We start from the raw sequence: 27,971 nt of genomic DNA on the forward strand, positions 1-27,971 counted from the left end.
CTGCTGGAGCTGCCCTGGCCCATCCCCAGCTGCTCCCTGGGTGCTGTCCCTGTGCCAGGAGCAGAGGTTGGAGCTGCAGCCCCTCAGGGTCTCCCTCAGGCTCCTCCAGCTGCTCCTTGTGTGACCTTTCCCCATGCTCTGGGCTCTCTCTGAGCTTTGGCTCTTACACTGCAGCTCCACATGGAAAACAGCCCAACGTCCCACCCATGAGTGTGTGGGGACAGCTCAGGTAAAATTTCCACAGCCTGAGTTGATCTTTTCCCCCTGGATTTGACCCAAGGACCTTTTTTTGGCTGTGAGTGACCGAGGACTGGGAGGTGGCACAACCCAAGTCCCTGCCCAGCTTGGCTTTGGCTTTGAAGCTGCTTTGTCTTGGCTGCTGGAGCAATTCCAGCGTGTCTGGGCTCAGCTGGACCTCGCCTGGCTCACGTGTGGAGCACTTTGGGACAATCCCAGCTGATATCAGGAATTCTGGCAGCTGCCCCAGGTTGTCCCATGGCAATGAGCTCCTCGTGTGCTCCTGCAGAGGGAAAGTTTGTTTGGGCACAAAGGAGCCATCAGGCTTTTATCCATGTGGATTTCCAGCTGGCAGCCATTCCTGCTGGATCAGAGGGAGCTGCTGGAAATGTCCACGTGTCCCAGCATCCCTGCAAGGCTCTTCCAGTCTGTCCTGAGGCTGGGATGTGGCTGTCACATGGAGGAGGATGGATGTGGCTGCTTCCTGTTGATGCCATGGAGCACAGATGGGTGACTCTCCTTTATTTTTTTTTTCCTGGACTTCCTCCTGCTGTTTGGCTTTGCCTCACAGCATGGCACTCTTGCAGCCCTCCAGCTCTTTTTCATCTGCCCTGACTCATTTCTCTGGCCTAAACTCAGGCTCATTTCCCAGCCTAGTGCTCCTCATTGGTGTGGGGAGGCTCAGAGCCAAGCACCAACAAATGGCAGCCCCTGACAGTGGGGTTGGAGTCAAAGAAATGAGCTTGGGCCTTGTGTTTGGGCTCTGTTGTTCTGCTTTTCTCACACAAACCATCATTAGGGTGTTCCCTCTCCCACCTGGGCCCTACAGGAAGAAATTCCAAGGAGGAGGCTCCCATGAGCTTTGAGTGTTGTCTCCTGGCTCTCCATTCCTGGCCACCCTTCTCCCACTTCTCCACTTTGCTTGCTCACCCAGAAAAGCTTCTATCCCAAAATCCCAAACCATGCAGCTTGGGAGAGACCTCCAGGATCCTCCAGTCCCACCATAACCACCCCTAAATTATGTCCCCAAGTGCTTTTGGCCCCGAGTTGCAGAAGGTTGTCAGAATGAGGACTTGAAAATGGGGGAAAATGTTCCCATTTAAAATGTGCCCATCTAAAAATGTGTTGGGTAATGGGGTGATCCATTACAGACCTGCTCCAAGAGCTGCTTGTAGGTTTTTTTCTCATGAAGATGAGGCTTGGAAAAGCCTCAGGAGTCATTAGTTAACAAGACATGATGGAAATTCAAGTGATTTGCATTCCAGCTCGAGCAGAGGGACATCTGTGACAGCTTCTCCCCAACATTTGCATCTGCCTCTGCCTCTTGCCCCTATGCAAAGATCCTTTAATTATTTTTTCCCACATTTTAGAGAAAAATCTCCACACAGAGAGATTCCTGAGTGAGACCAGAGCTTGGCTTTGCTCTCCTGCAATGTCCAAATGCCCTGAGCCTCCCCCCAAGAGCTCCTGCTGGCAAACCCAATAAAATACTGGGGAATTCAAGCCCTGCTGAGGAGCTGGGGTGTTATTTCAGCACTCTTGACTAAGGTGCTGCTGTTGGGTAACATCCTCCCATTAACTTGAGTCAGATGTTCAAGGAATTGCTCGTCATCCCAAATTACCAGTTGAGTCACAACTGCATCGGCCACAATATTTTCCTTCCCCACGAAGGGTTACAGGGTTTTGTGGGAAACATGGGCTGTAATTATCCCACACAGCAGCAAAGGGGGACTGGAGGAAAGGCAAGGACTCCTCTTGGAGGGGTTTGTGTGAAATCCCAAAGTTCCTTGGATTTCAGACTCAGCTCTTTTTCCTGCCCACAGGTTTCCATGATGTTAAAAGGGATTGGGGAGAAAAGTTTTGCCAGGCCTCAACCTCCCAGAGGGAAATGGGAAGGGATTTGACAAAGCTTGCCCAGGAAAAGCAGATTGTTCTATTTTCCCCTTTATTTTCTGGGAATCTGGCAGGAAACTTCCTCTTTCCTAATGCTTGTTTCCATGGAATCCTTCATGGGGGCTTCCCTCTTGCCTTCCCAAGGAATCCAAACCAGGGAGGACAATTCCTGTGGCACAAATTGCTTCCTTGGGATATTTCCTGGTGCTAAATGGATGGGAAGCAGGGGATGGGAGTTGTCCAGCCTGGAGGAGAGAAGGTTCTGGGGAGATTTGAGAGCTATCCCAGGGCCTGAGGGGGCTCCAGGAGAGCTGCAGAGGGACTGGGGACAAGGCCTGCAGGGACAGCACCCAGGGAATGGCTGCCAGTGCCAGAGGGCAGCAATGGATGGGATCTTGGCAATGAGGAATTGTTCCCTGGCAGGGTGGGGTGGTCCTGGAATGGAATTTCCAAAAAGTTGTGGCTGCCCCTGGATCCCTGGCAGGTTGGACACTGGGGATTGGAGCAGCCTGGGGCAGTGGGAGGGGGATGGAACAAAATGAGTTTTAAAGTCCTTCCAACCCAAACCATTCCATGATTCCGTGACCCTCTGGTCCCATTCCTGGTGCCGTGGGCTCTGCTGTGTCGGGGAGGGCAGGACACACCTTTCCCTGGAACAAGGGTGGGAACAGCACCAGGACCTGAGGCCTGGAACCAAAGCCCAGCGAGGGAGCAGAGCCAGGACTCTGAACCCTTCAGGTCTGGGCTTGTTCTCCTTCCCGTGAACCCAGACACAACAATGCAGTGCTGGGATTTGTGCTGCTCTGTCTGGAGCTGCTCCTTGTCCCCAGAAGGGTCAGCAGGGCAGGGCAGCAGCCACTGGGCCATGGGCTGAGCGGAGCTGTGGCTCAGGAGAAGCCCAGGGCTGTGCAATCCCTGCCTTTCCCCGGGGGACAGAGGCACCACAACTATTCCTTTCCTCATTCTGATTTCACAGCACTCCCAGTCCATCAGCACGGCCTGGGAGGAACAGCTGGGGGAGCTGGGAAGGGGCTCAGCCTGGAGAAAAGGAGGCTCAGGGGGCACCTCGTGGCTTTTCACAGCTCCTGCCAGGAGGGGCAGGGAAAGGAGGAGAGGAAATGGCCTCAAATGGCACCAGGGGGGGCTCAGGTTGGAGACTGGGAAAGAAAATTTCCCTGGCAGAGTGGTCAGGCCTTGGGCTGAGCTGCCCAGGGAGGTTTGGAGTGACTGGGATTGTCCCAGAGGAGTCTGGATGTGGCCTTGGGGACAGGGTTTGGGGTGATGCTGGATGCCCATGGAAGTCTCTTGGTCATTCTGGGATTTTTCTTTAGCCACAAAGAACCATCCCAGGTGTCCCTGCCCAGCAGGAATTAAGGACAGGGCACCCTGATGTCGTCTCTGACTTTCAGCCATGGAGTTATTGGGATATTTAGACAGGTTTTAGCAGATATTTTGGGGCAGCTGTCAGGATCCCTCTGGGCACAGCCCACACTGCAGCAGATCAGCTGTTCCTGTGCCCCCACATCCCTAGTGTCCCAGAGGAGTCTGGATGTGGCCTTGGGGACAGGGTTTGGGGTGGTGCTGGTGCTGCTGGGGTGGCACTGGATGGTCCTGGAAGGCTCTTTCCACCTTGATTCTTCTGGGATATTTAGTGGAGCAATTGCTGCTTCAAGGCAATGTGGAATTATGTGCAGGGTTAAGATACCTGGACAATAAAATCATTTCTGCCCCTATCCAGTCTTTCCCTTTCCCTTCCCTCCTCTTTCCTCCATTTCCCATTCCCTGCTGCTTCCCTGATGGTCAAAAACAAACAGATGTTTTTGCTGAGGAGTCTGAAACTGAGAAGAGCTATTTTTTCTTTTCCCATTCACATCTCAGCTCTGGAGAATTAAATCTGTGGATTCCTCTGAAGGTAGATGAGATTCCCTTGTTTTAGATCTCTCTCTGCCACAAAAATCCCCATTTCAATGACTTCCACACACAGGGGAATCACAGCACAGCTTTGCCTCTTTAGTGAATCATATCTTCTGTCTTTTTTGTTTTTATGGTCTTGATTCTCTCAGAAATCCACAAGAAACACAGTAAGGAGCACCACAATAGAAATTGGGAGCCACTTCCAAAAGTGCCCTTGAGACAGGCACAAAAAGGCCGTGTCACTTTTGTCACTCTTGCTTTTAGCCCCTCCTGATTGTGAGTGGACACCGGGAGGAAAGCAGTGAGGGAAGGGCTGTGGGAGCACCCAGGAATGAGGCAGGGCTTCCCTTCTTCCCTGTTCCCTCCCTGTCCCTGAGCTGTTCCAGGCTGAGATGATGTTCCTGACTTTGCCCCTCATTCATGGAGAAAGATTTCCTAGACTTCAAGAGAGACTGGAATCCACAGAAGTGTGAAATAGATTATGGAGTGTAGTGTAGGTGGATCACTTGGTGAGAAATTTAGGGTTTGGGATTATTTTTTATTTTTAGTGTGTTGTGGATGGAAGCAAGATGGAGGGCACAGGGGGTTGTCCTGGGTTTCTTCTTCATGCTTCTTCTTCCTCCTTCTCCATGGGTTTGGGTGGCATTTTGTAATTGGGCAGAACAGTCTGCATTGCAGCTCTGTGGGATCAGTTATTGGGTTAGAAGGGAAAATAATCCAGGTGTCAGCTCTTAATTGGACAGTTTAGTCTTAAAAAACCTTGTAACAAAAGATTGTTGGCCATTTTGTGCCTTCTAATGAAAAGCTGCCAAACTCATGGTAGTGAGGCTGTTTTACTGATAAGAAAGAATAAATACCTGAGTCTGAACATGAATTTCAAGTGCCTTCAATCCAGAGAAACCGATAGATCCTGGCTGGAGCTGTGCCAGGAAGGATTTAGGGTGGATTTTAGGGAAAGGTTCTTCCCCAGAGGCTGCTGGCACTGCCCAGGGAATGGGCACGGCCCCGAGGCTGCCAGAGCTCCAGGAGCCTTTGGCCAGCGCTGCCAGGGGTGCCCAGGCTGGGCTTGGGGGCTCTGGGTGATCCATGTGGATTTATTCCCACTCAGGAATTCCTGATTCTGTGACCTGGCAATCCCAGAGTCACTGAGCAGGGGATTCTCTATCCCAACCCCATAGCAGTGACATAAACCAACCCCACCACCAAATTTCCCACCTACCCCTGCACAAAGTCCCTGCTAATGGAGCAATTAGGGTGGCAATTATCACTTAGATCCCAATGACCCGCTTCAGGGGTCATGATGTCATTACCTTCCCAGTCACCACATTTGAGATTCGAGCTAAAATTCATCACAAAACCATTTATTTTACACACATTTTCACATTTATTTTTAAATGCCAACTAAAAACATCATGAAATTCAGAACATAATGAAATACACAGCGACAGTAGGGTGTTTTTTTAAACTGCTGTATTATATTACAGCTAAAATTAAGTTTGAAATTTAATATTTTATTTTTATCTAAATTAAATGTTTTGTAGGTTTCTTTTTCTTTTTTTTTCCAAAACCAACTCTCCACAGGGAATTTGGTTCTCTCCCAGTCTTACACAAAGTGACAAAGATTAGGATTCTTTTCTAACCAACACCATCTCAAATTTAAATAATCTCTTTTCCTTCCCGCTGGCTGATAAATTCCTGAGCATGAGCTGAAGTCCCACACCAAAGTTGCATTTCTGTGTCAAAAACACTTTCCAAAAGTGGGTAATTTTAGCTCTGCTGGAACCAAGAGAGAAAAGCTTGCCCAAATCAAAGATGGCCTCAGGATGGAAAGAGAAAAAGGTGGGAAATTTAGAAAATAAATTGAGACAATAATTAAATTAAAAGCCTCCTACTCCTCAGAACAGAGTCAGTACAAGAGCTGGTGGTTTCCTGCCAAACCAGGCAGAGACTTTGTGAAAACTGATGGAGTTTGGGGTTGGGCATTAGGAATTCTCAGCCAAGGCTGAGTTTATCCCACTCCCCTCACGGCTTCTGCCTCATCCCAGCCACCATTCCAGGTGGAAATAGGAATTTTCCTTGCCTGGATTTCTTTAGGAGTTGGAGCTTTTACCAGTGTGCTCGGAATGGTGCAGGCAGAGCTGCATCTCCCTGGGGTGGGGAGGGAAAACCAGGAGGAAAAAAAGCTCCAAGGGGATGGGACAGAGTGGCTGGGAAGGGGACAAAGCCACCAACCAGATCCTGAGTGGTCAGAATTTGATCTTCCCCTCTCTTTTTGGGATGTGGAGCCCCCAGTGCAGAGACAAGGACCCACCTCAGCCACCTGCAGGAGCTGGTGAAGGTGTGAGCAGGAATGGGCTCATTCCCAAGGGAATATCAGAGCTCTGTCATCCCTCAGCAGGGAATTTCCTGTTGGAAGCTCAGTTTGCCCTTCCCGGTGGAATTCAACTTCCAGCCTGGCATTTCCTTGCAGCTGCCACTGGTGCAGGAGGTGAAATCCCTGCCCAAAATCTGGAGTGGGTGATGGAAGCTGAAACCTGGAATGAGGCACCTCCAAAACCTGGATCTCCCCATGGAATGAGGCATTTCCAAAACCTGGATCTCCCCATGGAATGAGGCACCTCCAAAACCTGGAGCTCACTGTGGAATGAGGCACCTCCAAAACCTGGAGCTCACCGTGGAATGAGGCACCTCCAAAACCTGGATCTCACCATGGAATGAGGCACCTCCAAAACCTGGAGCTCACTGTGGAATGAGGCACCTCCAAAACCAGGATCTCACCATGGAATGAGGCACCTCCAAAACCTGGATTTCAGCATGGAATGAGGCTCCACCAACTCTGCTTCCTGATGCTGTTGCATGGGAAAATGGAAAAACTGGGTGTGCAAAGCAGGAATTCTCAGAGCTGCTGGAAGTCAGGCTTCTCCTCTCAGTCCTGGCACAGCAGAAATTTGATCCAATTTTGGATGGTGCCACCTGTGCCCTTCTGGAAAACACTGCTGAGAAGGAACAAACCTGGAAGCTGCCAATGTTGTTCCAACCTTTAAACACCTCCCGTTTTCCAGCTGAGCAGCAGCAGTGGGAACGTGGCTGCTGGGAGCTGGAGTTGTGGACACCTCGGGGGAGCCAAAGGAACAGGATCCAAAACCAACTCCAATCCCTAATTGGCCCCTGCTGGAGCCAGTGGCTGGGAATATGCACCTGTCCAAAAAAGGAGAGGTCTCTGCTGGAAAGCTGAACCTCTGGAATTCCAAGGACAAGTGTGGAAAGCCAAGAGAGCGGTTTGGATTTCAGCTTGGGTATCAGCTGGAAGTAGCAGCCTTGGAACAGTTCTGAGGAGATCAGGCTCTGAAAACTCCCTTTAAGGATGTGGCCACATGGAATAAATCAATTCCAGGCGGTTGGATTGGCCCAAACAGTGGCAAAATCCCATAACAGCAACACTTTATCATGGCAGAAAAGGATACAGGAATATCTGGGAGAGAAAAACATCACAGTAGCAAAATGTGATGTTCCAGACAGTAAAAACCTGTGGAAGGAGAATTAGGAAACAATGCTGCCTATAAAATTATTGGGAATTCTTTTTCTGTCAGTAAGAACGAGCAAACACACAAAAGGAACATAAAGGAGGCTGAGAGGAGCCCCCAGCATTCAAACTCACAATTTTATAGGATTTCATAGGATTTTTACTCCTATAACCAAATGCCTCAAGGTTCTCACAGTATCTGCCCCGCTGGTCTCCAACCATTTGGATTTGCAGACTCCAGAGCTTTTGCCAATGAATTCTTGGACCAAGGGTAGCAAGCTGGAACCCTCTGCCAGCATTTGCCTCTCCACATCTCCCATCCTGGACTCCAGGACTCTGCAGGGCACAGACTCAGCACTCCTGAGCCCTGTGGGGACCTGCAGAAGACACCCCAAAACTGCAACACCCCCTTGGCTCCTGTAACCACCCTGGGGAAGCAGCAGGGATTTATTTTTGGGATCATTGGCACAGCAGTGTCACATCCCCAAGGGCTCCAGCTGGGAATTGTCAGCCCTGAGGCTGCCCAGGGAGGGGCAAAAGGAGCATGGAATGTGTTGGATTGGAAGAACATTAAAGATCATCCAGTGCCACCATTGCCATGGCAGGGACACCTTCCCCTGTGCCAGGCTGCTCCAGCCCCAGTGTCCAGCCTGGCCTTGGGCACTGCCAGGGATCCAGGGGCAGCCCCAGCTGCTCTGGGCACCCTGTGCCAGCCCTGCCCACCCTGCCAGGGAACAATTCCTCATTGCCAAGATCCCATCCATTGCTGCCCTCTGGCACTGGGAGCCATTCCCCATTGTCCTGTCCCCAAGCCTTGGGAATGGGATGTCCTGCTTCTCCTCATTTTCCTGGTTTAGGGCAGCCAAGTGTGGGAGAGCTGCTGAGAAATGCACGACCACTGTCCAAAACCTGCTGCAGACCACACAAGTCCAAGTCCAGCACGTGCCTCCAGATCCTTGGAATGTCCTTCATTCCTTGTGGACACAGATCTTCAACCCTTTCCCATCATCTCAGGCTGGACACGGAGGCTGTTCCTGCTGCCACTGTCACACCAGGGCTCACTGGCAGCTCTAAGCTCCCAAATAAATTAGGGAATCAGGAATACCAGGAAGCAGGCACAGACACACTGTCCCAGCTGGACACGTCCTGGCCCTGCTGGAGGCAACAGCAAAGGAAGGGTGATCCCTTCTCCTGAGAGCCAAGCCATGGAAACACAACAGGAACAGCCACGGAAGAGCAGCCAAGAGAGAATTCATCCCCAGCCCCTCATCCAAAGGCCTGGAGCTGGAATAACACAGGTTCCCCTCTGGTGCCTTCACAGCTGCACGTGGGAAGCCTCCCCAAGTAGGAAAATGATCCCTGGGTGGGCTGAACAGAAGGAAAATGAAAAAAAAAAACAAAACCATTTTCACACATCCCTGAGGACGGAGTTTGTGCCCAGCCCCTGAGCCCCAGGCTGGTTTGTGCCATCCTGGCGCTGCAGGTCCAGGAAGGCAGCGCTGTTGATGATGACAAAGGTGTCCCTGGTGTCCCTGGTGTCCTTGCTGTGGGCCTGGGGCAGCTCCAGCTGGCCCCGGGGCGGGCTCAGCTTGCCCGAGTACAGGTAGTCCATGTAGTTCTCAGGCTTGCTGGAAACGATGTTGCTGAGCATCATGACAAAGAGCAGGAAGCCAAAGAAGCCGACGATGATGAGGATGTAGAAGGAGGCCATGATCTCCTCCTGCAGCTCCAGGGCGGGGTTGCTGTAGTTGTTGAACCTCAGGGCCTTCTTTTGTTCCATGTGGAGCAAATTGGGCAGCACCGAGCTGCTGTTGGTGTGGTTGCTCAAAGCCATGGCAGCTTCCACTCCAGAGGCCAAATCTAAACAAAGAAAAAAAGCAAAAAAGAACGGGTTAGCTGAGCCCAGGGCCTTCACACCACTCCCTGCCCTCTGCTCTGGGGATTCCTGCATTTGGGATGTTCAGCTGGAGGAGCCTGAGCTCAGCTGAGCTGCAGCTCCAGTCTCTGCTCCCTGGGACAGTGACAGGATCCTGGTGGAGCTGTGCCAGGAGGGATTCAGGTTGGATTTTAGGGAAAGGCTCTTCCCCAGAGGTGCTGGCACTGCCCAGGGAATGGGCACGGCCCCGAGGCTGCCAGAGCTCCAGGAGCCTTTGGCCAGCGCTGCCAGGGGTGCCCAGGCTGGGCTTGGTGGGATCTGGGCAGGGCAGGGCTGGCACTGGGGAGTCCCTGGGGGTTTATTCCCACTCAGGATATTCCAGCATTCCATCCTCCAGCTGCACATCTGACAGGCAGAGCTCCGCAGAGGAAGCCAGCGGCAAGTTAGGGCAGGAATTCAGGGAATGCAAAGCTGTGCTGTCTGCCTGGAAAACGGGGCAGGGCACACACAATTCCCCCAGGCTGCTTCTGTTCTGCTGGTGAGGCAGCAGCAGTGCCAGAATTTAGGAATAACCCTGCCAGTTCCAGGGATTAGCTCAGTGGAAATGGGATGAAAAGTAACCTCACCAAGAGGAGAGGAAATCTATACTGGGATTGTCACAGAATCAAGGATTGGTTTGGGTGGGGAGGGACCTCAAATCCCACCAAGTGCCAGCCCTGCCATGGCAGGGACACCTTCCCCTGTGCCAGGCTGCTCCAGCCCCAGTGTCCTGCTGCTCTGGGCAAACCATTGCCTCCAAGCAAACCACAAAATCTTGCCATTCTGAAAAATCTGAAGATGGAAACAATTTTTTGCACCATCTCCCAATCCCACACCCCAAAATAAGCTTTTGGCAGCAACGATTTTCCCATTTTGACAGAAATCCATGGATCATTTTTAGCTCTCTGAAATGCCTTCTTTGAGAAGAACGTGGCAATCTTAGAAAAGCTTTGTGCCAATCTGCCCATGAGGGCTGTAAATCACATCCAAGAGTTTCATCCCAAACATGCAATTTTTGCTAATTCAAGTCATTCCCTCTCGTGGTGCTGGGCACAGGGTGCCCAGAGCAGCTGGGGCTGCCCCTGGATCCCTGGCAGTGCCCAAGGCCAGGCTGGACACTGGGGCTGGAGCAGCCTGGCACAGGGGAAGGTGTCCCTGCCATGGCAGGGGTGAGATTTAAGGTTTCTCCCAACAGAACAGTTCCAGAATTCCAATTTTCCTTGGTTTTTATCTTGTTTTGCTCATCAAGGATCTTTAAAAATGAGGGAACAACCTCACCTCTTGCAGCCAGAGCTCAGGTGCTTTACAACACCTGAGGGGTTGGCTCTGCCCTAAATTTCCTACAAGAACCTATTTTAAAAGTGAGTTTAAAAGTTTTTAAAGTGGGTTTTCAAAAGTGGGTTTAAAACAGCACGTTCACATTTAAAACTTAAAACTAATGTGAATAAGAGATTTTTTTAAAAATCTGAAAAATTGAGGAGAGAGAGAGAGAGATGGATATATGTATATGGGATATATATACACACATTTATATGTATACACATATTTATTTAGATATTATATATCTTTTATATACATAGATATATATTTAATATAGTTTATAAATATATTTTTCTATTTTAGATATAATTTATATATTTGTATATAAAATATATATGTATATATACACATACATATATATACATTTATATGTACATATACATTTATATATATGAGAGGAATAGCAGATTTGTCTTTGCTAACAAGCTGTGGGTCTGCTGGTGGATAAAACCAGCACTGGGAGATAAAAGAAACAATGGGAAAGATTCCTCTGATTGATGAATGGAAGAAGAGATCTGCTTTTACTACTGAACTTTAGGTTTGCTGATAAATGAAATTAGACATTGAAAGATGAAAGAAACAATGGGGAAGAAAAACCTCTAAATGCCATAAGAATTAAAAATTTAAAGGGAGGGTTATATATTAGAGGGGAATCTTTGGTATCAGGCGTATCAGGAATTTTTTACCTCTCAAGTACCTCAGGAATGGGGAAAGAGAGAGGAAAATGTGGGAAATTGGGATAAAAAGGAGGCTGCATCCTCCAAAAATTTGAGAGACCCCAAGCCCTTTATTCAAATAAAGCCAAAGGACTCCTCTGTCTCGTTTTTGGACATAAACCTCTGGTGTTTGTGGGTTAATTTTCCCAACAGTGCTAATGGCTGTGTTTATCCTGCTGGGCTCTGACTGCTCCGCCAGGAATCTCCTGACGCGCAATAAACGCGGCTGCGTCTGTGCCATCCAGGAGTGAGGAGATTTACAGCCACAGCACCCGCAGCTGGGGATGCTCCAGGGAACCCAGGGAATTCCAGCAGCTCTGGGGTGTGGGATCAGGTGTGGCTTTGAGCTCAACGGGATTTTTTTGCCTCTACAGGAAAACACAAAGGAAAAATCCCTTCCAGGTTCCCAATAAAGCGGCCGTGGATTATAAAACTCGTGGATTGTAAAACTCTTCCATCTGGCTTCTTAAAATTCATCAATAATTCAAAAGGGACCTTAAAGATAATTTTGTTCCACGCCCTGCCATGGCAGGGACACCTTCCACTGTGCCAGGCTGCTCCAAGCTGGCCTTGGGCACCTCCATGGATCCAGGGGCAGCCCCAGCTTTTTGGGAATTTCATTCCAGGACCTCCCCATCCTGCCAGAGAACAATTCCTCATTCCCAAAATCCCATCCAGCCCTGCCCCTCTGGCACTGGGAGCCATTCCCCTGTCCTGTCCCCACATGCTCCTGGCAATGTTCTCTCCCCAGGGACTCAATCCATGACCCCAGCTCTGCTCAGGAGTGAAACTTGCCCGGCTCTTCCCCTCTCAGCACAATAAATGGGATTTATTCCTTGGCTCAACTCCAGGTGAAGGGTTTTAGGCTGCAAAAACTGACTGAAAATCCATTGTTTTCCTGATAAAATTTTCCCAGTTGTTCCCCAAGCCCAGCTCTCCTTGCCCTGCCCCTCCAGACCGTTCTGCTCCATGGGATTTATGGGCAGTGCCATGAGGGGCACAGAGACCAAAATTCAGGGATAAATCCCCACTCCTTCCTCCTCCTGCTGGAATTTCAAACTCCCTGCAATCCTACCTCAAAAAACCACTGCCAACCCCTCACTCTGCCCACTCCCAAACCAAAAATTCTGTTTATTTGCTGCCATCTGAAGCTGAGCCTGAGCTTTGGGTGGTTTTTATGGACACTGGCACAGGGGGAGCTGGCCCTGCCCACGCCAGGGGTGCCACTGGGATGATCCTGAAGGTTCATTCCAACCCAAAACTTCTGGAATTCTAGGGGTTCCCCAACTCCTGCCACCACTGGAGTGGGACTGGTCCTGATGTAGCAATTTTGGGGGATTTAAAATTGAATATAAAGCCCAGAGTTCTGATTTTTCAGGTGCTCGGACTTTGCTTTCTAAGGGAAACAGTGTCTTCTGCTCAGTGAGGTGTTGGACAGATGCTTCAAATCTCAGAATTTAAAAAAAAAGTCAATATAAAAAAAGTCAATGTATTAAAAATATTTTAAAATCCATATTTTAAATATCTATATATTAAAAGATCAATATCTAAAAAAATCCCAGTATTAAAAAAATCCCAGTATAAAAAAAACCCTCAATCTACTTTTAAAAATCTCAATATATTAAAAAAATCTCAATATACATTAAAAATAAAGAAATAATATAAATAATATATTTCTTTTGAAACAAATAAGATAAATATACATTATTATTTATAATATAATAATATATTATAAATATATATAAATAGTATAAATAATACTTTAAATAATATAAATAATATGACTTATAAATATATATATAATATATTCATATATATAAATTATATAAATAATATATTCATTTAAAATATATAAATAATATACAAATAATACTAAAAATTAAATATATTTTTTTAATTAGGGCAGAATCTGCCTTTAAAGACAAGTAAGGAAGGATTTGTGGCTGCTCTTGGGCAACTCCAGGCTGGAGTCCAGGAAGGTGCAAACAGGTCTTGTATAAATAAATGGAGTTATTGTATAAATAAATGGAGTTATTGCATAAATAAATGGAGTTATTGGTCCATGTGCAGCTCCCAGACAGTGCTGGGAGGGCTGGGAGCCACAGGAATCAGGCTGGGAGAAGTGTCCAGGAGCAGCAGGAACAACCTCGGAGCCCCCGTGCCAGAGGAAGGGCCTGGGTGGGTTTTAGGACACCATCAGGATATTGGGGTGTCCCACAGTCCATTCCCCATGGCTGGATTAATTAAACCCATCAGAAATCAGCTTCAATTTTTTCTTTCTTTCCAAGATTGGGCTCAGCCCCTTCCTCTCCTTCTTTTGCACAGCCTGAGGATTGCAGGGAAGTTTGTGTTTGTGCAGAGGTGTGGCACACAAACACAGCTCGGGCTGCAGAGAGCAGGGCTGGAGCAGGGACAAATCCTGCCCGGGATGGAATTCCTGGGGAATTGGGACAAATCCTGCCCGGGATGGAATTCCCAGAGAACTGGGACAAATCCTGCCCGGGATGGAATTCTGGGGAATTGGGAGCAGGGCTGGATCAGAGACAAATCCTGCCCACGATGGAATTCCTGGGGAAGCTGGCACAAATCCTGCCCGGGATGGAATTCCCAGAGAACTGGGAGCAGGGACAAATCCTGCCCGGGATGGAATTCCCAGAGAAGCTGGGACAAATCCTGCCCGGGATGGAATTCCTGGGGAATTGGGACAAATCCTGCCCAGGATGGAATTGCCAGGGATCTGGGAGCAGGGCTGGATCAGGGACAAACACTGCCGGGGATGGAATTCCTGGGGAAGCTGGGAGCTGGGACAAACCCTGCCCGGGATGGAATTCCTGGGGAAGCTGGGAGCTGGGACAAACCCTGCCCGGGATGGAATTCCTGGGGAAGCTGGGAGCTGGGACAAACCCTGCCCGAGATGGAATTCCCAGAGAACTGGGAGCCCTGGAGTGCCCCGGGAGCAGCCTGGACAGTGGGAGGTGTCCCTGGAGGAGACTGAATGTCCCTTCCAGCCCAGCCCATTCTGTGATCACCATCTCCTGCCTCGGAATTAGATAAAAAGAAATAAAATCCACGCACACGTGGGGGTTTGCATAAATTTCTCCTCCCCATACATCAACAAACACATTAAAATATGCTAAAAATTATTTTAAAATTTTAAACATTGATATAGATTAAAAATTTCCCCCCCCCTACACAGGCAAAAACATTAAAATATGCTAAAAATAATTTTAAAATTTTAAATATTGATATAGATTAAAATTTCTCCCACCCCTACACAGACAAATACATTAAAATACAAAAACAGAGCTACAAGTCTATGTCATATTATATATATATATACATATATGTATATACATATTATATATTTTAATATATAAATATATATTTATGTATATTTTATATAAAAATATCTTTTTATATATTTCATATATTTATATATAAAATACACACACACATGTATATGTGTACATATATATACATACACATATATATGTATATACATATTATATATTTTAATGTATAAATATATATATATTTATGTATATTTTATATAAAAATATCTTTATATATTCTATATATATTTCACATATTTATATATAAAATATATTAAAATGTATATATACACACACATATATATCTGTTTATATTTACATATACATGTATACATTTACACAAACATATTTATATGTATATACATATAACATAGATATTATATATACGCATAATATATGTGGCATGTGTATATACATATATATGCACATACATAAATATAAATATAAATATAAATATAAATATAAATATAAATATATAAAAATATAAATATAAATGTGAATATAAATGTAAATTTAATATAAATATAAAATGAGTATAAATATAAATATATATAAATATAAATGTAAATATAAATGTAAATATAAACGTGAATATAAATATAAATGTAAATATAAATATAAATATAAATGTAAATTAAATATAAATATAAATATAAATATAAATATAAATATAAATATAAATATAAATATAAATATAAATATAAATATAAATATAAATATAAATATAAATATAAATATAAATATATGCACACCTAATGTCTCTGTATACCTCTGTATACCTAATGCCATATTTAACAAATTTTTAAAAACCATTCCCAATAATGGAGTTAAAGAGAGTCAAACCCGGCTGATTTTCAGGGAGGGGAATAAAACCTGCAACAAAGGCACCCAAACAAATCTCAGACCGGAATGAACAATTACAGCCGCGCTCACATGCCATTAGCAAGGAGATTGCAATGCTGTGCCGGAGCTCTTTTACCTGCCCGGTGCTCCTCACCTGCGCCGCTGGCTCTGTCCCTCTGTCCCCGTGTCCCCGTGTCCCTCGGGCCGCTCCCGGGTTTAACTATTTAAGGAGCAGAGGGGAGGAGTGGCCTGGCTGCTGCTGGGGATAATCACAGCAGGGAGGGGCCGGGCAGGCGGGGACAGGATACCCGGCCTGGGAGGCTCCTGCGCCGGGAAAAGGGACAAAAAGGGACCAAAAGGGACAAAAAGGGACAAAAAGGGACAAAAGGTGTCCCTTGACCAAGCACAATGGGAGGGTGGCACCGGGGAGGACTCAGGGGTGTCAGCAGTGGGGAAACTGAGGCAGGGAAGTTGTTCTGGGAGGGTGTTTGTTGTTAGACAGAGAGGGGATGGTGGGGGATTGGGTTATTGGGCATAAATCCCCCAAATTTTGGGTGGTTTTAGACTCAGGGGCTGTCAGAAGTGTCCTGGTGCTCCCTCGCTGTGTTTGGATGCACCAGAGGGATCACAGAAATTGTGGAACAGCCTGAGCTGGGAGAGAGCCATCAGGATCACCAAATCCAGCTCCCAGAAATTCCAGAGCCTGGAAGGAGCCATCAGGATCACTGAATCCCACTCCCAGGAATTCCCAGAGATGGGATGGAGCCATCAGGATCCTTGAATCCAGCTCCCAGGAATTCCAGAGCCTGGAAGGAGCCATCAGGATCACTGAATCCCACTCCCAGGAATTCCCTGAGCTAGGATGGAACCATCAGGATCCTTGAATCCAGCTCCCAGGGATATCCTGAGCTGGGAAAGGGCCATCAGGATCCTTGAATCCAGCTCCCAGGAATTCCAGAGCCTGGAAGGAGCCATCAGGATCACTGAATCCAGCTCCCAGGGATATCCTGAGTCAGGAGGAGCCATCAGGATCACTGAATCCCACTGACAGGAATTCCCAGAGCTGGGATAGAGCCATCAGGATCCTTGAATCCAGCTCCCAGGAATTCCAGAGCCTGGAAGGAACCATCAAGATCACTGAATCCAGCTCCCAGGGATATCCTGAGCCATTGGGATCACTGAATCCAGCTCCCAGGGATATCCTGAGCCATCAGGATCAGTGAATCCCCCTCCCTTCCCTGCCCAGACCCCCAGGAACCGCCCCTGTCCCTGCTCAGGGCTCTCCTCCAGCCCTGCTTCACCTCCTGGAGAAAGGATGGGCAAAGAAAGTAGCCGGGAATAGGGAAGAGGATGCTGGATGAGGCAAGCTCGCTATCTGAGCTGCCATCTCCCGTCCCAAGCCCTTCCAGCCTGTTCTGCCAGCCGGGCAGGGGCGTTTTACAGCTCAGTCCCACCCCTCGCCTGCCAAATCCCCTCCAGGAGGGCACAAACCACGGGCAGCCCTTGCAACATCCCGGATTTAGCCGGGATTTGGAGCACAGACGGCTCCTGGCCTGGGTTCCTCGGTGCCAGCAGCTCAGCTGAGGGAGGAGGAGAGCTCAGCTGCTTTTTCCTGGGAAGCAGGAGGGAGAGCTGGCTCCCAGGAGCCTTTGGGAAGCAGCAGCAGCAGCAGCAGTTAAATTTGTACATTTTAAAAAAAATTAAATTTGTGAATTTGAAATTCAACTGCTGCAGTTAAATTTGCAGCAGTTAAATTCAGGCACGTTCCTAAATCTGCCTGTGGGACTCAGCTCCTTTTTTTTCCCCGTGTCCAATCTCCTCTGGAGAACACACAGAGCTTTAAAAGTCTCAGCAGCTCCTGAGTGAGTTCCACCTTTAGCTAACAAATGCAGAAATGGGGAGAAAATCAGAAGCAGGAGGAGCTGTTTGGAGGAGAGGAGGGCTGAGGGCTCCAGGGGGAAGGAGAGGCCTGGGAAAGTTCCTCATTCCTGGATAACCCCAGTGCTGCCAGCCTGAGACAGCTGTGTGCAGCTAAATCCCAGATTTTGGGGCAAAATGTGGGGAAAAACCATTCCCAAGAGCCAAACCCACAGCTCTGGTTCTCAGAGCTGGAGCGTGGGCGTGGAAAATCCACCTGGTTCCACAGGATCCCAGGATCACCAGGCTGGGAAGGGACCTCCAGGATCACCCAGGGCCACCCCAGCCCCACCAGCACCACCCCAAACCCTGTCCCCAAGGCCACATCCAGACTCCTCTGGGACAATTCCAGTGACTCCAAACCTCCCTGGGCAGCTCAGCCCAAGGCCTGACCACTCTGCCAGGGAAATTTTCTGTCCCAGTCTCCAACCTGAGCCTCCCCTGGTGCCATTTGAGGCCATTTCCTCTCCTCCTTTCCCTGCCCCTCCTGGCAGGAGCTGTGCAGAGCAGTGAGGTCCCTCCGAGCCTCCTTTTCTCCAGGCTGAGCCCTTTTCCAGCTCCCTCAGGAATTTTCCAGCCCTTTCCCAGCTCCATTCCCTGCCCTGGCCATGCTCCAGCCCCTCCATGTCCTCTCTGAAGTGAGAGTTTCAAACTCTTCCCTGGATTTGATGGTTCTTTTGCCTTGGAAACCAGTGGAAAGTCCAATGGAAATGCAGAAGGATAAATGTGGATAATAATCCCTTGGAGTGCTGGCCCTTGATCACCTGCACAACGTGGGGGGGTGAGTGATTTTTGTTTCATTGGGAATTTTCCTGATTCTCTGGGAGAGACACAGAATCCATGAGTCCAGCCTGCCCTGGAGAGGAGCTTGATTGCTAATTAATGCACGTGATTAGTGCCAGCCTCTAACTGCTGACCTGAAAAGTGTGTGAGGGTGGACTCCGCCCCAGCCATTCCTGGGAAAAAGGTGCAGGATTCCTCCTTGTCCTCAGCAGGGGGATCCCAGTCCTCCAGCAGGGATCCCCCATCCTCCAGAGCTGTGGATTTTTTGCGTTTTTTCTGCCAAAGTCAGGATTAAATGTGTGAGAGGGTATTTCTCGTTGGGACTCAGATGTTTATCAGTTCTTGTCTCTGTCACAGTCTCACAAACCCTGAGCTCTGCAGCACTTCACTGCAACAAACTAAAAATGGAGCCCTGTCTCTCTCTCTACAAGGCCTTTTAAGGCCTGTAAAAAATAATAATTATAAACTGTCCAATTAAGAAATGACACCTAATTTTAACCCAATAACCAACCACCCGTGCCCGCAATGGGGACTTTTTTATCCAATGACACAAAACCACCCAAACCCATGGAGAAGGAGGTGAAGAAGAAGGAGCAGCCTCCACCCTAAACCCTCCATCTTGCTTTATATCTATTACTGCATTCTAAACCCTTAAACTCTGTGTGAAAACCACACTCACTCTCTTGTGCAAATTAAAAAGTTTAATAAAGGATAATAAGAGATAAGGACCACAGAGCAAAGGTTGTACAGCCAGGTGTGTTTTGGCACTTAGCCAGGAGCACACTGTTATTTTTGAGAATATTCCTTAAATACTTTTTTCATTATATTACCTTGCTGTATATTTATCGACTTTTATGTAAACTTTTCTTCAAACTTAGATTACATGTTTTAAGAATTGTTCAGCATGGCTCCTCTTTAAGTCTGCCTTTTTAGAGTGTGCTTTTTTTTGTTGTAGTTTTAGTCTGTTCTTATCACTTCCAGTTTCTAGGCCTTAGTCTACACTGTCTTTAATGGTGAGTGTTAACAGTTAGCATCTTTGTAGCAAGTGTTCTCATTTTATGTTTAAGTAGACATTTTAATACAAGCATAGATATTTCATTACTATGTCTAACCTTAATTAACAACAGAAATAAAGATGATAATTTTATAACAAAGTTACTTTAACACCACACATATATAATCAATTTTAATTTTTGAAAAAAGCCAATATTACAATATATATCTGTAACACTCTGATATCACACACTTCTGTCCAAACTGCACACCCACAATCCCACTTCTGTCATTCCATTTTGGAAGCTTCTCCAGGCCCTCAGGTCAGTGCAGTGCTCTCCTGGGGTCAGAGCCTGGCAGCACAGAGAGTCTGGAATTCTGGAATTCTCAGTTCCAGGGCTCCAGCACAGAGGAGCATCTGGCTGCCATCGCCAGGGCTGAGTGAAGGAGCTGGGGTGGTGTGGGATTTCCAGGGGGAGGGTGGGAATTCTGGGAGAGTGGAATGAGGAAGATTTCTGTTGCAACCGAGGGCACAGGGAATATTCCTCTGCTTGTCCTGAGAAGTCCTGACCCCCAGGAGAGCACTGCTTTTAACCTTTGTCCATGGAGAAAGCTTCCAAGATTTTGGGATGAATTGGAAGCTGTGTGTGTGAAATAGGCAGTAGTAGAGTTTATCACAGGGTGAAAAACTCAGAGTTTTGGGGTTTTAGTATGCAGGTGGATGGGAGAGAAGGTGGAGGATTTGGGGCATTGTCTGATCTGCTTCTTGTTCTTCATCTGCTCCATTTTCTGCTGTGTTGGAGGCACAGGGGGATTGGTTAGAAAGAGCCACAATCAGATGTTGTGTGAACAGACAAATAATTAGTTATTGGTAAAAAGGTAGAAATAAAATATATTCTAAAAGTTAATTGGACACAATAGCTTTAAAAGACCTTGAACCTGTGTGTCTGGTGACTTTTGGTGCCTTTCTCTTTGTACTCTAAGTCTGGTGTGCAGACAGCATGCTGAGCTTTTGATAAGAGAAAAAAACCCAACAACCTGAAGACCAAAAACCAAAAGTCCCGTCCATCTCTCAATTCTGGCACAGAACTTTTCAAGGGTCTCCTCATCAGGGATTTCACAGATTTCCTTCCATTTCAGTTTTCCTTCATCTCCCTCAGCCTCTGTGCTGATGACTCAGAGGGGCACGGAAGTTTCCATCAGTTTTATGGGGCACAGGCCAGGGCACAGCTGAGGATTTGGTCCCCTTGTTCCTGAAATTCCATTTTTTTTAAACACACAAGGCAAGGAACCAGTCAAGCAAGGCTATTCTAGTCCTATTTTGTGGGAAATAGATTTATAGAAAATTCTAAGAAATTTTAATTTGAAATTCTAGAAAGCCTAACAAAAAACTCACATAATGTACATCTATGTACATATGTTCAGATAAGAAATGCTAAGTTAGAAATATCACAAAATAAGACAAACATTGTTGAAAGAAAAATGAAACTAAAATCTATTTTCAAAAGATAGCCTTAGAAATAAAACTAAATACTTTAAAGAAATGACACTATGAAAGATACATTGTAGTAAGACTCAGAAAGAGTAATTTTATATAATTAGCTTTAAAACATTTACAGCGTAATATAACAAATGCTAATAAACAAAAAAGCCATTTATGTAGTGTTTTTTGCACTATAGACTTATAGCGTATTGTAATTAAACAATAGTTAATTTCTAAGTGTACTAGTGTAAATTATAATATCTATATTATCTTACCCTTCTCAGAAAACTAAAAATAGAATAAAAGTTTTTAAAGCACCTCTCAGTTACCCCATCCCTAAATAAAAAGAAAAAAAAACGTAGCCACTATTTTTGCCCAAATATTGGATTTTAAAGCCCCAAACCCCTGGATGGGCTCGGTGGGAATTGCCCTGATCTCTGTGTCCCCTCTCCCAGCAGCGAGGCTACCTGGAAGCACAGGCAGGACATGACCAAAGCCCTCTGAAATCCCAAAAGGCCGCAATGAGGTGATGGATGAGCTCCAGCCCGGAGCATTTCCCAGCCCCACTCTCCTCCCAGCTTGTTTTCCACGCTCCCAGCCCCGGGACACACAAGCTGGATCGTGTCTGACATTTCCTGTTGAGCCAGGGCTGCTGGCCCGGAGGAAATGGGCTGCAGGAATGTCTGGATGTGCCAGCCACACCGGGGATGTGACACGGCTCACGTGGGGAGCCCGCAGCGCCCGTGGGCACCGGGGACAGCGGGGACAGCGGGGACAGCGGGCTCGGCCACAGCCAGATCCTGCCCCTGGCCCCTGAGACTCCTCCCTGAAAATCTGGGTCATGCCCTGGCAGGTGTTTGCTGCAGGAATGAGCCATTCCCCAGGCTGGGATGATGAGGGGTGACCCTTCCCCAGCATTCCTCCTCTTCCTCCTCTTCCTCCTCCTCCAAAGTGCCTTGAGGCAGAAGCCTTGAGGATCATCCCATTCCCCATGGGCAGGGACACCTTTCCCTATCCCAGATTACTCCAAGCTGACCTTGGACACTTCCAGAGGGATATTTTGGAAGGGGTTTGCTGCAAGAATGAGCCATTCCCAAGGCTGGGATGATGAGGGACAACCCTTCCCCAGCCTTCCTCCTCTTCCTCCTCCTCCTCCTGCAAAGCATCCTGGAGGCAGAAGCCTTGAGGATCACCCCATTCCCATGGGCAGGGACACCTTTCCCTATCCCAGGTTGCTCCAAGCTGGCCTTGGACACGTGCAGGGTGATGTTTTGAGGCTGTAGAGAGTTATGCAAGAGCTAGGGGAGGTTTCTTAGAACCTGGAAATATTTTGCATGGAAAATCCCTTCCCAGGACTCTGCTTGGGCAGGGGGAGGTTCTGTCCTGTCCTTCTCCTGGTCTCAGTGGTGGCTGAGCCATCTTGGCTTCCCAGGAGATGCCAGCTTGGCCAGGGTTTGGAGCACCCTGGGATGGCCCTGCCCATGGCAGAGGGTTGGAAATAATTGATCTTTAATGTCCCTTCCAGCCCAAAGCATTCCAGGATTCCCTGGATGGTCCCAGTGCCACTCATGGATCCCATTCCCAGGTTCCTGCTTCCAAGGCCTGGCTCTCTGTGAGCTGTTTGTGTTTCCCCACACTCGGTGTGGTGTGAGGAAAGCTCCTCTGAATCCTCCAGGATTTGTACAAAACACTCCCTCAGCCTGCTCCTGCTCCAGGGAGCAGCGTGGTGCTGATTATTCCTCCAGGAGCCCTAGATTTTCCCAATATTCCTCCTCAGGAATATTCCTCCTCAGCAAGAGGAGAACCCTGGAAAATTCCTTGCACAGGAGCACATCCCAGTGAAAAGGAAGAGTTTGTGTGAGCCAGAAGGGAAAAGAGATGTTATTGGACATTGTACAGTGAGGGATTCTGATTATAAAAGTTTCTTTCTTTCTTTCTTTCTTTCTTTCTTTCTTTCTTTCTTTCTTTCTTTCTTTCTTTCTTTCTTTCTTTCTTTCTTTCTTTCTTTCTTTCTTTCTTTCTTTCTTTCTTTCTTTCTTTCTTTTTCTTTCTCTCTCTTTTTCTTTCTTTTTTATTTTATTTTCCAGCATTTTTTCTAGCATGATTTCCTCTGAATGCATTCAGCTTTCTCACCACTCTACTGGGACAGGACTCCCCAGGACAGACCTCCAGAGATTTTGCTCCTTTCCTGCCATTCTCAGACTCTCCCTTTGCCACAAATTCTACGTTTTGATGCTGCTGTGACTCCATGGGCAGCTGGGCATTTCTCCTCCTGGAATGGGAAATTTAATGGAAGAAATCAATTGAATTTATGGAATAAACCCACAAACCCATCCGATAAACACAGCAGGTTGGGACAGCTCTTTTCTCCCTTTTGAAAATCCCACAGGCAATTTAATTCTCTGCAAATCCCTAAAAAATCCCACATCACCAGGAGGCTGCCAGGACCTGTCCTGTCCCACAGAACGAGCTCCAGCCCATGTCTGATTCCAGTCCCATCCCAGCCCCATCCCAGCCCTCTGGGAACTCAGCACATCACTCCGGGTGTCCAGAGCTACCGAGACAACCCTTGGGGGGCTTGGAAGTCCTGGAATGTTGCCAAAAATGTCTGGTGGCTTGACTTTGATCCTTCTAAAGAAATGACACCTGAGTGTGAGGAGATGAGAGATCTTCAAGTTTGAATGGTGAAGGGATGATATTCACAGGGTGAAACATAGATTTTAATGCACTGTACAGGGGGGTTTTGAGTGTTGTACAGGGGGGTTTGGAATCCTGTACATGGGGGTCAGGAGTCCCAAGATGGAGGGATTTGGGCGTGCCCTGTCCTTCTTCTTTTTTCTCCTTGGCATCCATGTTCAGGATGATGTTGGCATGTGTGGATTGGTTCATGGTGAAGGTGCACTTGCCAACAAGGGTGAAAAGTATTGGAAATTGAAGGTAAATATCTTATACGTAGTTTTCACTATAAAAGAGACAACCGCCCCGTGGGCGGGAGAGAGTGCCCTTGGCTGTCTGCTGATCAGACCTCGGCTGGACAGACAGAAAAACTTTGTAGATAAGGAACAATAAACTCAACTGAAGACCGAAAACTCAGAGTCCAGACTCCTTCTTCAAAGTGCAGCCTGCCCAGAACCACCTTTTCCCATGTCAGGGCAGAGACAAGTGACAGCCGACCCCGACACAGCCCCATCCTTGCTCCATCCCAGCCCTATCCCAGCCCCATCCCCGCTCCATCCCAGCCCCATCCCTGCTCCATCCCAACTCCATCCCAGCCCTATCCCAGCTCCATCCCAGCCCCATCCCCGCTCCATCCCAGACCCATCCCAGCCCCATCCCTGCTCCATCCCAGCTCCATCCCAGCCCTATCCCAGCTCCATCCCAGCCCCATCCCCGCTCCATCCCAGACCCATCCCAGCCCCATCCCTGCTCCATCCCAGACCCATCCCAGCCCTATCCCAGCTCCATCCCTGCTCCATCCCAGCCTCATCCCAGCCCCATCCCTGCTCCATCCCAACTCCATCCCAGCCCTATCCCAGCTCCATCCCAGACCCATCCCAGCCCCATCCCTGCCCCATCCCAGCTCCATCCCAGCTCCATCCCTGCTCCATCCCAGCTTCATCCCAGTCTCATCCCAGCCCCTTCCCAGCTCTATCCCAGCCTCATCCCAGCTCTATCCCAGCCTCATCCCAGCTCTATCCCAGCTCCATCCCAGCTCTATCCCAGCTCCATCCCAGCTCCATCCCAGCTCCATCCCAGCCCCATCCCTGCTCCATCCCAGCCCCATCCCAGCCCTCTCCCAGCTCTATCCCTGCTCCATCCCAGCCTCATCCCAGCCCCATCCCTGCTCCATCCCAACTCCATCCCAGCCCTATCCCAGCTCCATCCCAGACCCATCCCAGCCCCATCCCTGCTCCATCCCAGCTCCATCCCAGCCCTATCCCAGCCCCATCCCAGCTCCATCCCTGCTCCATCCCTGCTCCATCCCTGCTCCATCCCTGCTCCATCCCAGCCCTATCCCAGCTCCATCCCTGCTCCATCCCAGCCTCATCCCAGCCCCATCCCTGCCCCATCCCAGCTCCATCCCAGACCCATCCCAGCCCCATCCCTGCCCCATCCCAGCTCCATCCCAGCTCCATCCCTGCCCCATCCCAGCTCCATCCCTGCTCCATCCCAGCTCCATCCCAGTCTCATCCCAGCCCCTTCCCAGCTCTATCCCAGCCTCATCCCAGCTCTATCCCAGTCTCATCCCAGCTCTATCCCAGCCCCATCCCAGCCCATCCCATCCCCATCCCAGCTCCATCCCAGCTCTATCCCAGCTCCATCCCAGCCCCATCCCAGCTCCATCCCAACTCCATCCCACCTCATCCCAGCCCTATCCCAGCCCCATCCCAGCCCTATCCCAGCTCTATCCCTGCTCCATCCCTGCTCCCTGTCATGTGCAGGATCCACGTCAGGGCCTGGCTCAGAGCCACATCCAGCTCCTGCCACTCCTGACTCAGCCCTGGCAGCAAAACTCTGATTATCACCATTGAATTGTGCCTGGAGAGCAACCAAAAAAAAAAAAAAAAAAATCCCATGATGAAAATCCCATAATGAAAATTCCATTTCTGTGGCCTGGTGTTCACGTTTTGGGCTGGGCTCCAGCGCTGTCACCTCCCGGCCAGAATGGAGGCAGCTGCCACTCCCATCCTGTGCTTCACATCCTGTTTCCACCACAGGCTGCACATTAAGGAGCCCTCGGCCAAGACAACATCACGTTGGGACAGCTGAGCCAGCAGTGGTGGCTGCTGGGGACACTGGGGGACAGGAGGTGGCTGCTGGGGACAGGAGGAGCAGTGCTGTCCCCGCAGGAGGACGAGGGCTGAGCAGGAAAAATGAACATTAAAGAGCTGATAAAAGCTGAAAACACCCATGGAACTTGCCAAAGAGCTTCGTAGCTCTTGTTTTCCACTGCTGGGAGCCATCAGGGATCAGAGGAGGGACAAGAGAAGGACACAGGGGGGGAAAAGCTCTGCCCTGTCACCACAGCTGTGGTGGCCCTTCAGGGCATGGCTTCTGCTGGGGTGAGCTGCTCCAAACCCACCTGGAGCTCCCAGAATCACCAGAGAATCCCAGAATGTGTGAGCTGGGAGGGACCTTAAAGGCCATCTCATCCCACCCCATCCATGGAGCATTTCTAAATCCACAGGGATTGGGAACAGCTGGATGGGACCAGCCCAGATGGGCCCAGAAATGGAATCAGGAGGTGCCAAATATCAGGGATATTTGGGGTCTGGGAAGAGATCTGGACACCACTGGGCCAGGCCTGGGATGGGCTGTCCCCTGTTGTCCCTGACACTGGAATTCCTGGGTTCCTCTTGCCCCTCTCCTGAAGATTTCCAGGTGGAATGTGTTCATCTGAGCCACCTGCCCTGGGATTTTTTGGGTTTCCCAGCTGATGAGCAACTGGGACAGACTGGTGTGGTCCCTGCAGGAGGTGCAGCCTCATCCTCCTCCTGGAATGGGGAATTTAATGGGAAATAAACCCATTAAATGTATGGAATAAACCCATGTGATAAACACAGCAAGTTGGGACTTTTCTCCCTTTTGAAAATCCCACAGGCAATTTAATTCTCTGTAAATCTCTAAAAAATGCCAGTGGATGAATGAAGAGGAGAAGCTGGAGCAGGGAATGCTCTGCCTGTGTTGGTTCCCACTGAAGGAAATTCAGGAGGGCAGAGGAAACATGCCCAGAGTGGAGAAAAGAAGGATCCTTCAGAGCTCCTGGTGATTTCTTCATTTCAGTGACTCTTGGGAGTGGAAATGAGGAACAAAACGCACATGGAAAAATCCAGGAGAGGCTGTTGAATGTGCAGAGGTTGGATTAAATTATTTTTTATTAAATAATGACTATTTCTATTGCCTGTGTTGTGCACTGAGCTGTGCAGCACCTCTGGGGTTGGGACCAGGATCAAATAATGGAATATTCTGGGCTGGAAGGGAACCCAGGGATTGAATCCACGCCCTGGCCCAGTCCAGACCCCCCAAAAATCCCATCCTGGGCACCCCTGGGAGTGGTGTCCAAACATTTCTGGAGCTCTGCATGAACCAGGCTGTTTCTCAGCTTCTTGCTGCTATTCAAAATGCCTTTTATGCTGTCACAATCTCTTTCTCCAGGTGAGGATTTGGATGGAAAAACAGTTGGGCTGGTGATGAAGAGACCTCCTTTTTTTGAGGGAGAGCCAGAAATAGGAGAACAGAGATTTTGGGTGCCAGCCCCACCCTGGGTAAATCCCAGAGGGTCCCTGAGTGATGTCCGTGCTGGTTTTCTTATTCCTGCACCACAACTTTTGCATATTAAGGTGAAAAAATAAAATTATGGGGAGGATTTGATGGTTTATCCCTCAGGATCCGACCCAGCCCTGAGTCCCTGGGAATGGGGCTGCTGGGGGAGTTCCAGAGGTGGAATGGGCAGGATCTGCCTGCAGGGTTGGTGTGAGATTCGTGTTTGCAGCCTTTTCCCAGGTCCTTTTGGCACCGTTGGGTGGGAACAGAAAATAAAGCCTTGAGGAAACCCTGCCAGGACAAAAAGTGCTGGAAGTCCGTGGATGCAGAGCAGAGGCTGGATGTTCAGGTGCACAGCAGCTGCTGGATCCGTGCTGCCCTGAGAAATCCCTGCTGCCACTCGAGCTGCAGGTCACCAGGAAAAAGGAAATGGAGCTCGGGATCCATTGTTGGGAACAATGGGAGAGATCCTGCTAGGGCTGAGGAGAGGGCAGCTCCTGGGGCTGCAGGCTAGGGCTGGAGCTTGCAGGGAAACCTGGAGGAGGATGAGCATGGAAATGGTGGGAGACAGAAGAGACAGAGCTGCTGGGGCTGTGCCAAAGGAGAAAGGCTTGGGATCAATCCTTGATCCCTAGGGTTGGAAGGGACCTTAAAGATCATCCCATTCCAGCACAAACCATGCAGGGACACCTTCCCCTGTGCCAGGCTGCTCCAGCCCCAGTGTCCAACCTGGCCTTGGGCACTGCCAGGGATCCAGGGGCAGCCCCAGCTGCTCTGGCAATTCCATCCCAGCCCCTGCCCACGCTGCCAGGGAGGAAATTGTTCCTAAAATCTGACC

The 27,971-nt window shown here is 48.6% G+C and overlaps 1 protein-coding gene across 1 annotated transcript in view; it reads left to right on the forward strand.

Moving 5' to 3' along the window:
* Nucleotides 1-23,881, forward strand: part of SMIM11 (small integral membrane protein 11) — a 37,671-nt gene extending 13,790 nt beyond the window's left edge. Inside the window, exon 5 of the mRNA XM_064405476.1 lies at nt 22,957-23,881. The gene's annotated coding sequence lies outside the window, so the exon portion shown is untranslated. The remainder of the gene's footprint in view (nt 1-22,956) is intronic.
* Nucleotides 23,882-27,971: the final 4,090 nt, after the last annotated feature.

Source organism: Passer domesticus, chromosome 2, assembly GCF_036417665.1.
Source record: "Passer domesticus isolate bPasDom1 chromosome 2, bPasDom1.hap1, whole genome shotgun sequence".
In the NCBI taxonomy this organism is placed as follows: domain Eukaryota; kingdom Metazoa; phylum Chordata; class Aves; order Passeriformes; family Passeridae; genus Passer; species Passer domesticus.